The 20,173-nt window shown below is 40.1% G+C and overlaps 1 long non-coding RNA gene across 1 annotated transcript; it reads right to left on the bottom strand.

Annotated features, from left to right (window-relative positions):
- Nucleotides 1–14,652: 14,652 nt before the first annotated feature.
- Nucleotides 14,653–16,694, bottom strand: LOC144995036 (uncharacterized). The gene is made up of 3 exons (XR_013658716.1): nt 15,538–16,694; nt 15,329–15,458; nt 14,653–15,155 (listed from the first exon to the last, which is right to left on the bottom strand). It is a non-coding gene; the product is annotated as an uncharacterized LOC144995036 (long non-coding RNA).
- Between the last annotated feature and the right edge of the window lie 3,479 nt (nt 16,695–20,173).

Below are 20,173 nucleotides of genomic sequence, written 5' to 3'. Positions count from 1 at the left end.
TAAAAAGCAATCAATTTTGGTTAATAAACATAATGATCCCCTCAGACTGGATCTTTTAAATGGAATTATCTTTGGATGCCCCTTGGATTTTTTTCTTCTTCTAATTATTAAAAGTCTTTGAATTTGTTAACAGTGACTTGGTCGACTCTACATGATAATGTAACATTACCCAACTAAAATCCCTTAAAATCTCTTTAAAACAAATCCAATCCCCTGATTTTACCATCACTAGCTACAAGCTTTGCGTCTGCAAACATTTTCAGTGGCATGGCTTCTTTGTTGACCTTTTTGTTGTCTTTACAATCAGATGTATTGAAAGAGTATATCTAAGAGTTTAAATAAGTTTTTAGGGTCTCATTAGTGGTAATATAATTGAACTGGGCTTTTTCAAGGCTATTTAGGACTTAGATAAAAGCTTGAGAGCTTCTGTGGCGAGGCTGCAAATGCAGTCAGCTCCATGAGAAATCCCTTCCAGGGACAGTGACAAACTGAAGAGAAATTTACTAACCAGTTTTCTAAATTTCATTTTATTTTATATAAAAATATAACATATATATATATATATATATATATATATATATATATATATATATATATATATATATATATATATATATATATATATATATATATTTTTTTTTTTTTTTTTACTTTGATGTAATCAAAAAGAATTTTACTTGAAAACAATTTTGATTCCGAGCCCCAATCACAACTTTCCCCAAGCAACCCTCTCAGACTGAGTTTTTTTTTTTAAATTCTTTTTAGTCTGACATGTCTGAGAGAACAGCAGACTTACAGACATGGTCTCAGTCGGGAATAGTGTCTGGCTCTAGGGCCTGAGCATATGGCCAGTGGCTATGGGGCAACAGAGGGTGCAGAGGGCAAAAGAGGAATGAAGGGTGAGAAAGTGATGGTAACAAAGCTGGCACGGGAGACGCTTCTTTGTGGTTTTCATGCCAGCTTTAGCAGGAGAAAATGTAAACACACAGATGCTCTTGCATCTGCAAAGGTAAACCACCGTTTTTGCCTCCTTTATGGCTCATACCTACTGCTGCACTTTTACCCTTGAACACTGAGCCTCATTCCTCCTGTCATGCCATGCGAGGCATGAGATGAGTGTTTGTGTGTGTGTGTGTGTTTGACAGGCAGCAGAGTTTGCAGGGTTATTGTGGCGGGCTCGTGGGCCTTGTCAAAATGCATGTGAGAAAATTCGGAGTGACAGATGTAGCTTTTCTGCTTTCTCACACTAACATGGTTAGTCTCCCACTGCCAGCTTCACTGATCCTACACATATATGTGCCTGAGTTCAGTCGCTTTATTCACTGTGTGCACTTACTAATGCGGCACAGAAAAGCATCAGATGCTTCCAGACTTTGATGTGGGAATTTGCAGAGGTCCAGACCATTTATTCTTTTAATCCCAAACAAAACAAACAGTAGAGGAGAAAGACGCCACTTCAGTGACTTCCATATTAAAAACTGCCACTTTACATGCTTCCAGACGGATATTGCTTAAGACAACAACTCTCTCCGACCTAATCATTTGCAAGACAATAAATCAAAGTCGCTTTAACTTTAATGAGTTTCTCCCACATTCCGATTGAGCTCAGAGATGAGGCTCCTTTTAATCCACTGAAGCATGTCGCCCAGACCTCTATCAGATCATATATCACTGCCACTTCCTCTTGACAGATCTTCACCCAGCACATTATCACCAGAGCCGTCAAGATACCAGTACAAATGAGAAAACAATGTGAAGATGAGATGTTGAATATTCATAGGAAGGATAAGGATGCAAGTGGGACATTTTGGGGCTTTATCGCCACTAACAGGATCTAAGCTTGGTAATTCATGCTTAATCCAAGCTAAGTCATCCCCGGTGCCATTTCTGTGAGAGAAACAAAAAAAAAAAAAAAAAAAAAACAAGACTTGGGTTGAGTGCTCCCGAGTGCTTTTGTGATCTGTTTCCATGCCATCTCTATCCCCGTTTCATTTATCACAACAAGCAAGTTGAGATATCTCTTATTCTCTTCATTGCCTCCACTCTGTCGAATTATAAGCTGGAGGCAAAACGAGATAGAGACTTAGAGGGAAGGAAAGCATTTTTTTTTCTGTTTTTGTCTCTGCAAGAGGAGCCATGCATTGCGAGTAAATAAATAAATAAATAAATACATAGACCAGCTTTGAGCTTCATTCCTGTTGAAAAGCAGAAATGCTTCACTCTCAGATAGCAAATGCACAACCTTGGGGGAGCATCATTGGCATATTTGCTGTTCTGACCTCATGCACCGTTGCTCCACATCTAAAGTGGTTGACCTTTGAAGACTCTGACTTAGCTGTTTTTCAAAAAAGAGGGCTTCCTCTGAGACCAAAAAAAGGTATTAGTATTTGACTGTATAACCTTTCTCAGAGGCTTCTGGGTAAGAGGAAGTGACCCATGTGGCCTATATGTTGGTGGAGTAGGGAATAGTGTCTTTAACTATATAATTGTCCATGGTATATGCAGTTTGCAGTGTTATTTTTCACTTCTACCAAAAGAAAAAAATACAATACAGCAGATGAAGCATATTTTTTATATCTAGTGGCACAGAGTTTGTCAGGAGAGAGATAAACTCATTACAGCACTCAATAAATGCCGTCAACAGTATTTTTTTCTCTTTAGAATTTTGGTAGCTGAAACAATCAATGCAGTTTACATGGGGGGTTTACTGCAAATATGTAATGTGCAATGGGATCGATTTGAATCTGTTACTCATGCTGACTAAACAAAACAGGCTTGTCCCATGTACCAACAGATACCGTACACTTGTTTCTGCACACGCATCCTTCAATCAGTACAAACAATGCTTTTTCGTTTCTGGCTGCCGTGTCTTACAGCAGTAGGTTTTTGTATGTTCATGCATTACAGAACCTCTAAGGATCAATGCAAATTGTTTTTATTTGGAAATTAATTTCAACTTGTTTTTTCTATTCTATCTAAGTCTTTTTTTACTCACAAAGGACTTTACAACCCAAAGGCCAAAGTACTTTAGATAATAAAAATATGACTGCACACAGCAAGAAGTATAGTTTAAGAATGCTAAATATCTAAATATAAAGGTAAAAAATGAAGCTTACTTTTATGAGTTATCAAAAAAGAGTTACAAAAAACCTTTTGGTATGATAAAAAACTAAGACTATGTTCACACTGAAACCGATGCGTGCGTCAGTGGTGTCCAGTTTCAATGTTAAGTTAAATACAGATTAAAATAAAATTCAATTTCATTCAAACAACCCAATATTCCAACATTATGGTCTCAATGGGTTACAAAACATAAAATGAGTTATAAAACACAACAGCTAATTGCTAAACAGAAGATCCCGGCCCTTAGGCCGTCCTTCTCGGTAAAGAAAAACTCCATGAAAAAAAGAAGAAACCTCAGGGATTTCCACATGAAGGAGGGATCCTCTGCCAGGACGGACAGGCGATGAGAGGTCTTGTGGTGTGTTCTGGCAAGGCGCAAAGCTGTGGCTGCAGCGTGTTTCAAGTGGTGCAGCAGCACTTTCTGCACAGGCAGCAGCATACAGAATCCAAACTTCACACACGTGTTGCTGTGATGAAGTGAAAAACAGCTGAGCTGTATCAAAAGTTCACTGTGAACCTCTAACTTTAAACTGTTTGAACAGAAAAACAACACAGTTATCTTTTTTCAATACAAACCAATGAAGCTTCAATAACTCATACAAAAAACTGCAATTTTAAGATCTATTCACCACAGAAAACTGAACAAAAAACTTTCCTGCACTAATGTGATGGTGATACTGAGATCTCGAATGCATCTAAAAGCCCAGATCTGGCTCAAAGAGTGTGGTTTTGATGCGCAAGATGTCTCGTCCTGTCCAAGAGTCCTGTCCTCACGCAGTGCCTTTTAAAGTTCACAACAGAGAATTTCTTCTCACACAAGTATGTGGAGCCAAACAAGCTCAGCATTTTTAGAGCAGCTGTGCCGTAAAACACTTTCCAGTTGCTTCAATTTTTCGCACCGTCCCGTCCCAGTTTGTCAAAGTCAGCATGTCTCATCTGGTAAGGCGTCTTGATATTAAACTCCTTAAAACCTTGGCTAATGCAGACACAGTTGATTCGTGTGTCAATAAAAAAAAGCCATTTTCCACTTGCCCTGGAAGCGGTGGGCCTCATTTTCAGCCAATCACAAGCAAGCAATCAACACACAGTTCTTAGAAAGTCCTGGGGACGGCAAATGATTGATTTTATGACATGAGCTCACGGGCCGGTGAAAAATTGGATGTGGGCTGCATTTGGCCCACGGGCCGTACTTTGGACAAGCCTGGTGCAGATGGTGACACTCTCTATACTGAAAGAGTCTCTTAATGATAAACCCACAAATGGCAAAGTAATTGCTGACTGATGTTTCCCATCCATATCCATATCTTACATAATATTGCATAAAGCCTGTGAATATACATTTATGTACATATTTCCTTTACTTTCTATATGTGTGAGCTATAGACATCCTATAATATAGACACACCACAATGGACGATACGCATTCTCTCACACCTTTATCTGTAAATTAAGTCCATACGTCTGTCTTTCTGGTCAAAGATCTCAGTGACTTTAGCCTAAAAGTCTTCTATCTACTTTTAATTGTACAAGTCTGTCAGTCTCGATAAAGATGTGCTGGTCTGGCATTGTCGTCTAATAATTATTATTACTTCACCTTTTGATCCAATGTCTAAATTTTACGCATTTTTAAAACGATATTACATCCACAATTTTTGTGGTCAGTTAGAAAAAGCAAAGCAAAAACAACTGCAAGCTCACGAGGGCTGTCTTTATTGAGGCAGAGCTACAGCCGGACTCACCTCTTTTCAGTGCAGCTTTATGTCAGATCCGAAAGCAAAATAAACAATGGACAAATGTGAAATACATTAGATATGGAATAGAAAGAAAGGACATATAATAGAAATATCTATATTGTTTATTTTCTTTTTTTTAATCATGACATTATTAGAATATGCTGAGTAAGATAAAGGCACATGCTTAACCCGGTTTGCATTGGATTGGGCAATCTGCTGTGAATCAGAGCTCAGTGCTGCTTGACCTTATAGCCTTCATTATTATTGAGCAGGAAATTTGCAAAGTATCGACATTTTGAGTTTAAAAATGATCAGTTTTTTAAGGCCGGATCACACAGCCACTATGTACATGTGACGCATTTTAGTACATGAATTTTCGGTCTTTAAAGATACATGTGTAACATACAAAACTGTAATACACCATAAGTGTTGCTTGTATTCTTCGCGTCGTTTGTTGTTATAATTAAACTAAGCGGGCGATGGGTCTTTGATTCGGTTTTGAGATGTTTAAAATTTTTAGTCGGTTGTGAATTTAGCACTTTATGCGTATTTTATACACAATTGTTACCCAACTTTTATGCAATTGTGGGTGATTTTAGCAAGATGCATATGCAAATTTGTGGCTTTCTACGTTTTTCTAACAGACTTTACTTGCACCTACCACCAACATATAACTTTTATATGCATATGTTGCGCACAAATTACCTTAAAATTACACAATTGACGCAAAAATAACTAAGGAAATAAACAGCGTAATAATCACACACGGTTCATGTTCTAAATCTGTTTACGTGTTCCTTTTGTTGTTTATTTGTTCTTCTTTCATGGTTTTCATGTGGTTTATTCGTAACACATCTGTGAAAATTCCACATAAAAGCCACAACTTTTCTCACTTTTTGCATGCAACATGTGCAAAATGTACAAAGTGGGATTGTGACATGGCTTTTACTTATAAATGTATTTTTTTTAGCACAGATTGACACATTTATTTTATTATTAGTATAAATTTTATGATGGCAGGTGTAACCCCTGACCGCACGTCCCTCCTCCTCTTCCACTTTTGAATGAACTAGTAGAAAATTCGATGTGTCAAAACAGACTTGTGAAAACAGTAAAAAAAAAAGGTAAGCTGCAATTTATATGCAGCACACAAGAAAACCAGATTCCTCAATCAGCAAATTGAGCCTTTTTAATGGAAAAAAAAAACAACCCAGAAACAATCAATTTGTAAACGGCAGGTTATTTTCCCTTTTTATTCTTAAGACAAAATCGATCATTTTAAATCATCACTACTTCACATTCAGATGTCACAATCTCTTACTGTGGTTTACCCACAGCTGTGTCTTGATGTTAGATTGTCTGTTTTTGCTCTACTAGTTCTTCTGGTTCCCACAACAGTAACATTTTAAATCAGAAACCTGATCTGCCCCAGAATTCCACACTTTGACAACTAAAAAGCACTGACGAAAATGACTCCCCCATTACTCTGTGGGCTTTCTATCAGGTTTGGTTTATGGTTCTGTATCATGTTATGCAAAGTCTTTACAGACTGGACTGCCGCTGATGTTGACATTTTCTTTTTGTTTTAAGTATCTTCCATAATATAAACCTACACACTGGATGGCTGATGCTATATTTTTGTTTTTCTTTCCTGGAGCTTTTATACTAATACAAAGGAAATTGTATTGATTTTTACTTAGGAATTAGGGCTTCTGACGGGCCATCTTCCGTCTTTACACTAAGATCTCACTAGGGAGCCCGAGAGGGGGAGAGGACGAAAGGATGGGGGAAAATAAAGAAATGGAAAGATTTAAAGAAATTGTGTAATTGCCAAATAACTTAATATTAAATCGAAATTAATTAAAAAGGGAGGAAAGAAGAAAATCTCTCCCCCAGATTTTAGTTTCTTTAGACACAAAGGGACCATTGGTGAAGGCAACCACCAATTTTTAGCACACCTCTTTTTGTCATACACTCTACAGATCTATCACCATGATGCACATTTCGCTCATGAAGAGCCTTTTGGTGTGTTTGGGGGATCGAACGCTGCCGTTGGAGGACACAGGTCTCCATTTTAACCCCCCCCCCTTCCACCAATTTTAACAGCACCCCTTTAGCACACTAACACACACACCAAGAGAAGGCTGGTCATGTCGGAGCCCATCTCCCGCCTTGACCTGGATGGGATGGGCCGACGACTGGTGCAGGTCTGGCGGGGGTTTCCGGGGTGATCCAGTTCTCCTAATCTGGCGGCTCACTCTCCGTGCAGTGGGGGAATCCAAAATATCTGACATGGGGGGACCGTGTTCTCAAGGGGTGTGGGCGGAGTCTTCCTACATCTGGGCACTACGCTAGCCCCAAATTTTCCACTGTTGCTTACAGCAGTGGGAGCACTGTCCTCTCGCGTGCCCTCCCTGGATCATGTCAGGAGCCCCCACCAGGCCATTGGTGTCCTGCCCCCTCCGCCGGGCAGCCGGTCTTTGCCCCTTCCCCTTTTTGTTCTTAGTGGGACTAGTGGGTGGGCTGTTGGGGGTGCAGTGTGGGCTGGTCGTGGGCACCTGGAGGAGGCGGGGGTGGCTCAGGACCACTAGCAGTGACGTGCCTCTTGTCTTGGCAGTTACCTGCTCATTCCTTCTCTTTAAACGCATGCATGGTGATTGTTTTATTTGTTTTTTTTAGTTTATATTATGGATTTCTCATCTATTAATGTCTTTTTGTAGGAAATGCCAGTCAGAGGTGATGTGCAGCAAAAACATCCTCTTAAAATTGTGCAAATTTGTATAGATGTGCGTAAGACTTGTAAACAGTAATGTCGATGCTGTTTGATGGTGTGAGTGCGTGTGTGTATGAAAAACAATGCATATAATTAAGGTATGACACGCATCTTATCCCATAACCTTGTACTATCACTCCCCACTCCCCCTACTGTTTTTTTCTCTCTCTCTTTCTGTCTCCTCTCCTCTTGTCCTGTCAGAGCGGCTAAAACTCAATAAAGTTCAGCTTCAATTACAAAATGGGCTAATATTAACACACTTGAAGAGAAACAAACAACCCCAATTGTAAAAGCAGAACTTGTTCATCACAAGAGGACTCAGCTGCAATCTGTGTTTGTTTGCTAGACAAAAAAAGGAATTAAGGTTTTTAATGTTTGCCTTATCCTTTATTATCATTACCATTTTTTATGTTTGTTTCTTTTAATTTTACTTGAGAACATACAAGCATGATAACCTTACTCTTCTCAGCTTTGGAGTGGACTTTTACCAGCTACATTATCACTGTAGAAATTATTAAAATATACAGTAATTGTTATACTAAGTTGTATTAACAAGAAATTGAGTAATCTTTTTTGGTGGAGAATATGCATGTTGTATTTTTCGGATGCATTGGCTTAACTGGGTCTTAGTGCAAAAAGACTGCATTGCTGTTTTCCTAACGAAGATACAGCAGCTATCTGATATTTCCTTTCTGATGCTGTGTAGAGCTCTGCAGTTTGAAAGCAGCATCCTAAAACAAAAGCATCCGTAGCCTCCAATGAGGTTTATATCCTGTTTATTTTTGCAACATTAAAAATGATATTATATTTTCAAACTAATAATATACTTATATTATTAAACTAATATTAATGGAAATCTGTTATTTTATGTCTCAATTTCCTCACCAAATTTTTTTTATTAAATCTCTCCTTTACCTTCGGCAATGTTTCAGGTGTTTTTGGCTTTTCTGTTTTTTTGCCAGTATAATTTAAGAGTGCTGTTATTTTAATTTTTAGAAAAAACCCTTAAACAGTATGTTTCTTTTTTTGGAGAAGAAGACTTTGCAGGGTTATAAATGTAATTAAACAACACTGAAGGTATATTTTCATAGTATCTAATTAAAATAGTCTCTGACAAAAGATTAGTTTTGAACATGCTTGCTGCAATTATTCAAATCCCTTAGGATTTATGAAGCACTTGGCTTTGTACTTGACATTTTTGGGTTTTTAAGTATCGGCGTCTAAATGCTTGGCTGCTTATGACTAAGAGCTTTTTTTAAAATTGTAATTAAGTGACAACACTGTGTAAAAAAAAAACAAAGCTTGCAAGCAACAGGAAAAGGAGCAAAAACAACAAAAACACATTTTGATAAAATAAATGTATTTTAAAGAAAAAAAATATCACTATTCAGAAATACTGTGACTAAAACAAACTGATAAGACCTCGGTGCAAACTGGCTTGTTATTTTGCCAAAACCTGATTAGAATAAGGAAGGAATATGACTCTTCTAAATTTTGTCAAACCACCTTGTCCTCTCTGGTGAAGCAGGGGAGATTGTGCATACTCGAAGTACGGACAGCACATGACACTATCAGTCCACTCTGCAGTTCAAATACAGTTCTTGGCAAAAGAAAATTGTGACCTTGCTTGCAAGAAGTGATTTTTGACAAACGTGTTTTTTTAATGGAGAGAAAATAAAAAGTAGATCATAAAGTGGGTATAAAAAATGCATTAATGGCACAAGTCTGAACATTACAAATGTTAGGGGGACTCCAGAAAACTGTCCAAGCTCTCCAGTTTACTGTTGTAGAATTCTTTAGAAACTTGAAAGTCCCATTTGAATCATCTTTTGATCTATTTTAATGAAGTTTTTAGGCAAAATTTGAAAAAACCTGTGTTGTTTTCTAGCAGAAGAAATTTCTCTTTGTCCCTTCATTCATCTGTTTACATGTTCTTCTGCTAGCTTAAACCCCTCACAACCCCAACACAACATTAGCGGTGCAAAGAAATAGCGAGAAACATTGGACAGTTTTGAACTAGATGCCAGCTCAGACGAGAAAAATGAAGACGCACATGTGAATGGAGTGGAGCAGAGAGCTTGTGACCCGCTGATTGTAGATTTTAACAAACAACTACAACCTTTTTGAAAACAACATTTTTTCGTCTGCCCCTGAATCACTATTCACACAATTTGAATAAAATATACTTTGAAACGTTGTTTTAATCTTAAGTTCCTTTAGATATGTTCTCCATCATGAGAAAAAGCTACAGGAACATGTTATAAAGACAAAAAACACAGGTTTCGTTTGATATAGGATATGTTTAACATAGGCTTATGTCAGTGGGTAATATATATGTTATTGTAAGGTTTCCAACTCAAAGCAGATGAAGTTGGATTTGTCTAAACTCTCATACCATTTTTAGCAAAAAGTCTCAGTGCAAATTTTTTGATCAACCTGAGAATTTTCACAAGACATTTAGTACAACAGTATGGTGGCCGAGAGGTGCAAGACACGCTTACATTTAAAATACAACAACAACAAATCCCAGTACAAGTGAACAAATACTGAAACACAACAGCAAATCAAAAAACACAACAGCAAATCATGAAACACAGCAGCAAATCACAAAACCAATGACGGAGTCCTGAAAAACAAAAGCAAATCCGGGTGCAAATTACCAAATACCGAATTACAAAAAAAACAACCCGTTACAAATAACGAAATCCAGAAACACAACAACAAAAGCGGAGACACGGCTTCTAACAGAAGCTCCTCACCATGCATGGAGGGTTTCATCCCAAATCCAGCACCCTGAGACTGTATGCTAGCCGCAAGGAAGGAGGCCGAGGACTAGTGAGCGTAGAATCCACAATCCAGGATGAAACATCCAAGATCCATGAATACATCAAGCTCAAGGCCCCAACTGACAGTGTGCTCAGTGAATGTCTAAGGCAATGGAGAGCAGAGGATACAGTGCTGGAGGACAGATCCTCATGGGAGGACAAACCCCTGCATGGGATGTACCACCGGACCATTAATGAAGTGGCTGATTTTAAGAAGTCCTACCAATGGCTAGAAAGGGCTGGCCTACAGGACAGCTCTGAAGCGCTCATCCTGGCAGCTCAGGAACAAGCCCTGAGCACCAGAGCGATAGAGGCTCAGATCTACCACACCAGACAAGACCCAAGGTGTAGGCTGTGCAAAGAGGCGCCTGAAACAATCCAGCACATAACTGCAGGGTGTAAGATGCTGGCAGGGAAAGCTTACATGGAGCGCCACAATCAAGTGGCTGGAATAATATGCAGGAACATGTGTGCAGAATATGAACTGGAAACCCCAAGGTCAAAATGGGAAACACTTCAGAAAGTGGTAGAGAATGAGAGGGCAAAGATCCTGTGGGACGTCCAGGTCCAGACTGACAGGATAGTAATGGACATTGTAGTGGTGGATAAAGAACAGAGGAAAGCCGTTGTGGTGGATGTGGCAGTGCCAAGCGATGGGAACATCAGGAAGAAGGAACATGAGAAACTGGAGAAATTCCAGGGACTCAGAGAAGAACTGGAGAAAGCCTGGAAAGTCAAGGTTACAGTGATGCCTGTAGTAATTCGAGAACTCGGGGCAGTAACTCCCAAGCTGGAGGAGTGGCTACAACAGATACCTAGAAAGACCTCAGACCTCTCAGTCCAGAAAAGCGCAGTGCTAGGAACAGCTAAGATACTTCGCAGGACCATATATACAGCGGGGAAAATAAGTATTGAACACGTCAACATTTCTCTCAAAAAACACATTTCTAATCGAGCTATTGACATGAAATTTTCACCAGATGTCGGCATCAACCCAAGTAATGCTCACATAGAAAGAAAACCAAACATTTATGTCCATAAAGGTAGTTATGTGTAATAAAGTGAAATGGCACAGGGAACAAGTATTGAACACATGAAGAAAGGAGGGGTAAAAAGTTCTGGCAAGCCAAGAAAGCAGCTGGAGTTTGTCAGTATTCAGAAGGTTAACCTGCCCCCCATCAGTGCAAAGTAATATCAGCTGGTATAGTCCTGATTGATGCCTTTTAAAAAGGTTTCTCACCAGCAAGGTGTTAGACAAGAAGAATTGCATGATGGGTAAAAGCAAAGAGCTGTCCAAAGACCTACGCAACCTTATTGTTGCAAAACCCACTGAAGGCAATGGTTACAGGCGCATTTCTAAACTTCTGAAAGTTCCAGTGAGTACCATTGGAGCCATCATCCGGAAGTGGAAAGAACACGGCATTACCATAAACCTGCCACGGCCAGGTGCTCCTCGCAAGATTTCAGACAGAGGAGTCAGAACAATCATCAGAAGGGTTCTCCAACAGCCCAGGACCACTCGTGGAGAGCTTCAGAAAGACCTGGAATCAGCAGGTACCGTTGTTTCAAAGAAAACAATAAGTAATGCACTCAACCGCCATGGCCTCCATGAACGCACAACACGCAAGACTCCATTTTTGAAGAAGAAGCATGTTGAAGCTCGTTTGGAGTTTGCGACACAACATTTGGATAAACCCATGACATTCTGGGAGAAGATACTCTGGTCAGATGAGACCAAAATTGAACTCGTCGGATGTCATAAGACACAACATGTTTGGAGGAAAAATGGCACCGCACATCACCCCCAAAACACCATACCAACAGTCAAGTTTGGAGGTGGGAGCATCATGGTGTGGGTCTGTTTTTCAGCATGTGGTACTACTGGTAGACTTCATATCATTGAAGGAATAATGACTGGAGAAAAGTATGGAGACATTCTTGATCAGAATCTGCTGTCATCTGCCAGGCTGCTGAAGATGAAAAGAGAGTGGATCTTTCAGCAAGACAACGATCCCAAGCACACAGCCAAGGTAACACTCAACTGGTTGAAGAAAAAGAAAATAAAGCTGCTAGAATGGTCCAGTCAATCACCAGACTTGAATCCAATGGAAAATCTTTGGAAATAACTGAAGATCCGGGTTCACAGAAGAGACCCCCGAACCTTGAAGATTTGAAGGCAGTTTGTGTGGATGAATGGACCAAAATCACACCTGAGCAATGTATTCAACTGGTTTCTCCATACAGGAGGCGTCTTGGGCTGTAATCACCAACAAAGGTTTTTGCACTAAGTATTAAATAAATTTCAGTAAGCGTGTTCAATACTCATTCCCATTACTTGGGTTGATGCCGACATCTGGTGAAAATTTCATGTCAATAGCTTGATTAGAAATGTGTTTTTTGAGAGAAATGTTGACGTGTTCAATACTAATTTTCCCCGCTGTAACAGCATCACCAAATTTACACCTACTTAATTGAATTAATTTGAATAAAAGTAAGGTAACTGTCTGATAACTACGTGTTATTTTTAAGTTGACTGAACTCCAAAAACTGTATCTTAACTGAAGCAAATAATTAAGTTAGATCAAAGTAAAAAAGTTTATCTTCAAACACCCATACCTGGTCTTATCACCCTCTCTGGAAAAAGTATCATCTGAGCTTCTTCCTGCCGAACTTAGTCAGTGATGAAATGTACAGCCGCTTTTCATCATTTAACCGCTGGCTTTCTAGATGGTGCCCAGAAAACGGCGTTGGTGTTGTGGATAACTGGAGCGCGTTTTGGGGGAAGCCCGGTCTCATGCGGAGAGACGGCGTCCATCCCACCCGGGACGGTGCCGCTCTTCTTTCTAGAAACATTTCTGCTAGCCTTAGTCTGTTAACCTGACAATCCAGAGACGAGACCCGGGCGCAGAGCAGCAGTGTAAAACGCTCCTCTGAGCCTCCCTTAGGGTTAGTGCCGGTGCAAAACCCATGCAGGGAAAGTCAAGCAGGTCCTAGCTTTAGCTTATGTGCTGAAAGACAAATGAAAGGAGCGCGTCATAGAAACCTTAAAGTGACAGACAGCAGTTCTCACAAGCAGAATTATGATGTAATTAAATGCGGTTTATTAAACATTAGATCCATTTCCTCCAAGTCCCTCTTAGTCAATGAGTTAATTACGGATAACAACCTCATTCTTTTAGCCTTAACAGAAACTTGGCTCCAACAGGATGACTATGGCTGTGTCCGAATTACCGCCCTAACCCCTAACTGCTAAAACCCTATATAGTGCGGCACTATATAGTTCTCTATATAGTTCTCTGAATTTTCTAAGCAATTCGGACACCCGTGCTCACTAGTTTTCTCTTTCGGGTGTTTTCAAATGGCGCTCGGCACGAAAACAAAGTGGCGCATTACCGCCACCACCTGGTCTGGAGGGGAACTACTTCTATTTAACGCCGAGAATGACACCAATTTGTCAAAGTAAAAATAAAATAAACATTTTATGAAGACTATTTATGAATCTGCTGTGTTCTGATCATGGAAAACGTGGCTGATTTATAAATAATAAAATTACAAACAAATTGGTGTAGAGTTTATGTATTAGTTGATAAACCCTCAAGTCATTAGTCCATGGCAATATTTATTTTTGTGCCGCTGAACGATTTACGGGGTCTTGCGAGGAAGCATTTTTTTCTGTAGTTTTATCTTCTACGTTACTGAAAATAGCTTTATATATGAATCTGTCCGTCTTCCTGGCAATAATTCAACCGTTTTTCATGGGATCAAACCAAAAACGAGCAGATATGCAGCATCACAGGGTGGCAAGGAGAAGCAGACGTCTCAGAAGATTTACTCTGGATGCCCCTGACCAGACATGAACAACTTGTGAGTTAAACTTAAAGTTTTTTCATTAGTTCAATTTAAGCAATTGTTACTAATTGTGCTCAAGGTTACACAGTCTGCTGGGTAAGAGTTTAACATTCTTTTTCAACACTGGACTATGAACTGTATAGTCTAACTACATGAAACACTTGTGAGATCAAAGTTTAGTATTTTTTATTCAGAGTCAAACCATATCACTTGTTTTAAACAAAAATACTTTAATTTTTAAATATTTATATAACAATCCAAAAACCCAGCCAAGAAAATCCACAAGATTTTCCTGCATTTATAAATACGTCATAAACTAAAATGTAAGACATAAGAATAAAATGAAACATTCAAAAAAATCAGATTTAATTTTCTCAATGAAATAATTATTTTTCTATTTTACAGGGTCTTCCACGTCTCTACTGCTTTGCCAACATAAAGGTGTCTGTTGTGGCCCTTCACACTGATGGTCAGTCCGACACAAGACCAGACCGGCAGACCCGCAGATCGGTTGACCCGCAGGACCATTGAGCATCTGGTGGAGCAGCTTCGGGTTCCTCACACTCTGGGGGGGGGGCACAGGAGACTGAGGTCCTGGTGTTTCTTTTCTGGCTGGCATGTGGCACATCATACAGTGTGGTAGCCAGGGCCTTTGACATGACACGGTCCACTGTGAGGGACGTTGTCCACAGGACGGCAGACCGCATCCTCCAGCTGATGAGCAGGGTCACCCAGCATCCAGTGGGAATGAACTGCCATTAGTCACCTCTGGTTTTTTAGCAGCTCGCTTGGTCTTCCACCTTCCAAAAGGTCGTAGGGAGCATTGATGGCTGCCACATAAGAATAAAGTTCCTAAAAGAAAATGCAGCTTGTTATTTTAACAGGAAGCTTTTTTATTCCATTCAACTGCAGGCTGTACGTGACTAATGCCAATTTTAGAGATATTTTTGTTGGGAATCAAGGATCAGTCCACAGTTCACAGGTTCTACGTAAAAGCCCAATTTATGTAAATCAAACAAACCCACCTGAAGGATCCTTTTGGGTGATGGTGGGTATCCCTCATTGCACATCCCATCACGCTGCTGACACCCTACAGGGAACCCATGAGGAATGTGGTTCAGGCCCTTTACAACCAGCACCACGCCAAGGCACACTCTGTGGTGGAGAGAGCATTTGGCATTTTGAAGATGAGGAGGAGAGCAATATTTCTGGGGGCACTGGAAGTAAAACCAACCTTTGCGATGAAAATCATTGCCTGCAGTTCAGTTCTGCACAATCTGTGCATCAGCGAAGGGGACTGCTGGGAGCCACAGATGTTGAACCACACCAGGAACCAGTAGGACGGGTAAAGAGGCGTCCGTCTGCGAGGACAAATCTCTGCATTCCTTTCAGCTCCAACTGTGACACACATGACTCTAGAAGACCAGGATTATTGTTAAGATGTATAAAAATAAATGTTAACATATAAAACGAAAATGTAAATATGTACATTTGATATTTATATGAAAATTCTTTTGAGATTGTTAAAAATGGCTCAGATTTAAATAGTACATGTAAATAATTCATTTTTGTTACTGCATTTATTAAACAAATTGCAAAAACAATGACGACGTTACATTTTGTGAACAATATTTTAAACTCAGGTAAGCTTAACAGACTCTCCTGTCGCTCTTTGTCCCTTCGTGCTCTTTCCTCCTCTCCTCTTTCAACAACAACCTTTACCCCAACATGACGATTACAGTTTAATGATAAATAAATACAAATCTGATCAAGTGTCTCGTACTCCCATCCAGCACGAGCTTGACTGAAAAAAAACAGGCTCTTTCTCCATCCACAGATGGATCAGATTTTCTTCATCCTCGTCATTCCCTACATATATAAACACATTTAAAAAATGTGTTAATAACTTATTACTACGGTTAGAACTCACTCGTTTTTTTATGTAATATCAACAGCGTTTGTTTTTAGCATTCGGCGCTAATTCGCGCTAGCGTTAGCTTTAGCATTACCGAAATTGATGAGCTTCCAAACAATGTAGATAGTCGATTGAGGAATATAACATATTAAACACATCATCTTACGTATTTACAAATATATTTTACAACAGATACTTGATACTTTTAAATATACTTACATTTTTAAGTCCTCTTTCTCGCGCAACCGTCCGCCATCTTCGAATAATTCAAGCGCAGTGTATTGTGGGTCACACGCAATGCATTCTGGTATGAACGCAGTGCATTCTGGGCAATATTGGCCGATCGAGTGAGCATCGATCCACACTGGTTTTTCGTAGAGAATTCTGGGAAATTTCTAGTGCACATGATTTTTGAACTGTAGATTCGGACAGCACTACAAAATGGCGACCGCACTATATAGTGCACTATATAGGGGTTAGGGTGGTAATTCGGACACAGCCTTAGTTAGATTGAATGAAGCAACCCCCCCCACTTATGCTAACTATCAGAAATCCAGGATTTCAGGGTAAGGAGGGGGTTTGGCAGTAATATCACAGTCTAGCTTACTTCTCAGCCCTAAAGTTAAAAATGCTCATAATTCATTTGAAAGCATCATATTGTCTTTAAGTCACCCAAACAGGAAAACTCCAAAACCTGTTTTACTCATAATTATTTATCGCCCCCCGGCCCATATTCAGAATTTTTAACTGAGTTTTCCGACTTCCTATAGACTATTGTCTTACATTCTGATCAAACTATAATATTAGGGGATTTTAATATTCATGTTGATGACCCCAGTGACTGCCTAGGAAAGGCTTTTGCAGCTTTATTAGATGATGTTGGTTTCACCCAAAGTGTGAATGAACCCACTCACTGTCATAAGCACACCCTGGACCTTGTTCTAACCCATGGTATAGAGATCAGCCAGCTGAGTGTCCTTCCTCTTAACCCCATCATTTCTGATCACTTTCTGATTACCTTCCAGTTTACACTGGAACATCCTTCTGCACCAGTGAATAAGAAACAGCTTACAAGAACCTTAACTGACCGTTCTGTGTTTGAGTTTAAACACACAGTTCAGCCAGTACTTAGTGATATTCTGAGAAAATACTCTGAGACCAGCTCCCATAGTATCAGTCCTAGTATAAATGACCACTTTGTTAATGATGCCTTACAAGCCCTCAGGAGTACACTCGATGTTGTTGCCCCCTTGAAACCTAAGTTCGTCAGACAAAACCGAGTAGCACCGTGGTTTAACGCTGAAACTCGTTCTCTTAAACAAGAAACCCGTAAGTTGGAAAGAGAATGGCGCCGCTCCGGTTCAGAGCAGTCTCTGGATATCTGGAAACATAGCCTATTAAATTATAAAAAAGCTCTGCGTAGAGCTAGAAGCCAGTACTATTCAACCTTAATATCAGAGAATGGAAATAATCCAAGATTTCTTTTTAGCACTATAGCTAAATTAACTCGCAGTCAGAGCTCAGTAGAACCACATGTTCCTGTTTCTCTCAGCTCTGAGGATTTTCTTACATTTTTCGACAGTAAAATCTCAAATATTAGACATAAGTTAAATCAAGTTATTCCTACTATCAGCCCAGAACAGGCTGAAGCGGTAGAAATGGAGGCATCCATAGAAACCTCTGTAACATTGGACTGCTTCACTGCTGTGGATCAAGCGGAAATAGCATCAGTTATTACGTCCTCCAAATCCTCAATGTGTCTGTTAGACCCAATTCCCACTAGACTTTTTAAAGATACTTTTCCCCTAATTAATGATCCCATATTAACAATGATAAATGCCTCTCTGGAAACGGGTTACGTGCCACAGTCTTTTAAATATGCAGTTGTTAAACCTCTTCTGAAAAAGCCCAGTTTGGATCCTAGCATCTTGGCCAACTATAGACCGATATCAAACCTGCCCTTTATTTCTAAAATCCTAGAAAGAGTTGTAGTTAAGCAGCTTTACTACCACCTACAGGACAACAGCCACTTTGAAGACTTTCAGTCGGGGTTTAGACCCCACCACAGTACGGAAACTGCACTAGTTAGAGTCTCTAATGACTTGTTATTGGCCTCAGAAAAGGGACTACTTTCTATTCTGGTCCTGTTGGACCTCAGTGCAGCCTTTGACACTATCAACCACGGTATTTTACTCCATAGATTAGAGCAGGACATAGGGATCAGAGGATCTGCTCTCCAGTGGTTTAAATCCTATCTGTCCGATAGGTATCAGTTCGTTAATGTAAATGGACATTCCTCTCAGTGCACTCGAGTCAACTATGGAGTCCCACAGGGCTCAGTCTTGGGACCGATCCTGTTTACGCTTTATATACTACCCCTAGGAAACATAATCAGGAAACACAGCATCAATTTTCATTGTTATGCCGACGATACGCAGTTGTATTTATCCATGAAGCCTGACCAGAATGACCAGATAGAGAAACTGAACGCCTGCATCAGTGACATCAAGACCTGGATGACAATTAATTACCTCCTCTTGAACCCAGAAAAAACTGAGGTCATTATACTTGGTCCTAAAAACCTCAGAGATGCTCTGTCTGCTCAGATAGTCTCCCTGGATGGCATAAGTATAGCCCCCAATTCCACAGTTAGAAACCTTGGGGTTTTATTTGACCAGGATTTATCATTTAAGGCTCACATATCTCAGGCGTGCAGAACTGCCTTTTTTCACCTGCGGAATATTGCTAAGATCAGAAATATACTTTCTAAGAGTGATGCTGAAAAACTCATCCATGCATTTGTTACGTCGAGGCTGGATTACTGTAACTCCTTGTTAGCAGCATGTCCTAAGAGTTCCTTATGAAGTCTCCAGCTTGTTCAGAACGCAGCAGCTAGATTGTTAGCTGGAACTAGCAGAAGAGATCACATCACTCCTGTGTTAGTTTCGCTCCATTGGCTCCCAGTTGATTCCAGAATCAAGTTCAAGATCCTCCTGTTAACCTATAAGGCCTTACATGGAATGGCCCCGTCCTATATTAAGGACCTCATAGTCCCTTACCATCCAATGAGAACACTTCACTCGCAAAATGCAGGACTGCTTGTGGTTCCTAGAATTAGTAAAAGTACGGTTGGAGGTAGAGCGTTTAGTCACCAAGCCCCTGTCTTATGGAATAAACTCCCAGCTCATGTAAGAGAGGCTGATTCAGTTTCTACATTCAAAGTTAGACTTAAAACATTCCTCTTTGGACAGGCTTATTGTCAGACTAGTTAGTATTCAGAGATTATTTAACTTAATGTTAATTTGTTTAAATTAAACTTAATAATAACTATTTCTTTTAAAAGGCTGCTAGAAGTTGAAGCTGGGGTAACTATGGTGCTTCGGGGTTCTGTCCTCTTCTCTCTTCTACTTCTACCCTTCCTCTCCTCTATTCTTGATCATTATTTTATCATTTAGTTCTCCATGCCTCTGTTTGCTACAGTGCGATTCATGTATTGTCCCTCTTTCCTTCTCCTCCCTCGGGGAGTGGGAGTGCTTCCAGACTCCAGTTGGCTCATCCGTGCTCCTGTTCCTGACCGTTTACCTCGCCTTTGCTCCCGCTCCTACACCTGCCTCTGGCTCATCTCTGGCTTGTCTCTGCTCTGTACCTGACCAAGTACCTCGTCTCTGCTCCTGCTCCTACACCTGGCTGTAGTTCCTGTCTCCGGCTCAACTCGCACCTTTGACTGTCCCCACAACCACGGCTGGATGAAGCTCGTCTGCTGGACTTTTATATATGTAGTTGTAGATTTAGATAATTAGTTAATTCTTCTCTAAGAGTTCTGGTAAAATGCCTGTCCGTCCTGGGGGAGGATCCCTCCTTCATGTGGGCACCCCTGAGGTTTCTTCGTTTTTTCCGGAATCTGTTTTTTTTGGGAGTTTTTCCTTACCGCGAAGGGGGGTCTAAGGGCAGGGAT

Source organism: Oryzias latipes, chromosome 1, assembly GCF_053564925.1.
Source record: "Oryzias latipes strain Hd-rR chromosome 1, Olatipes_Hd-rR_3.1".
NCBI classification, from domain to species: domain Eukaryota; kingdom Metazoa; phylum Chordata; class Actinopteri; order Beloniformes; family Adrianichthyidae; genus Oryzias; species Oryzias latipes.
This window is presented reverse-complemented; position numbering and strand designations above follow the sequence as displayed.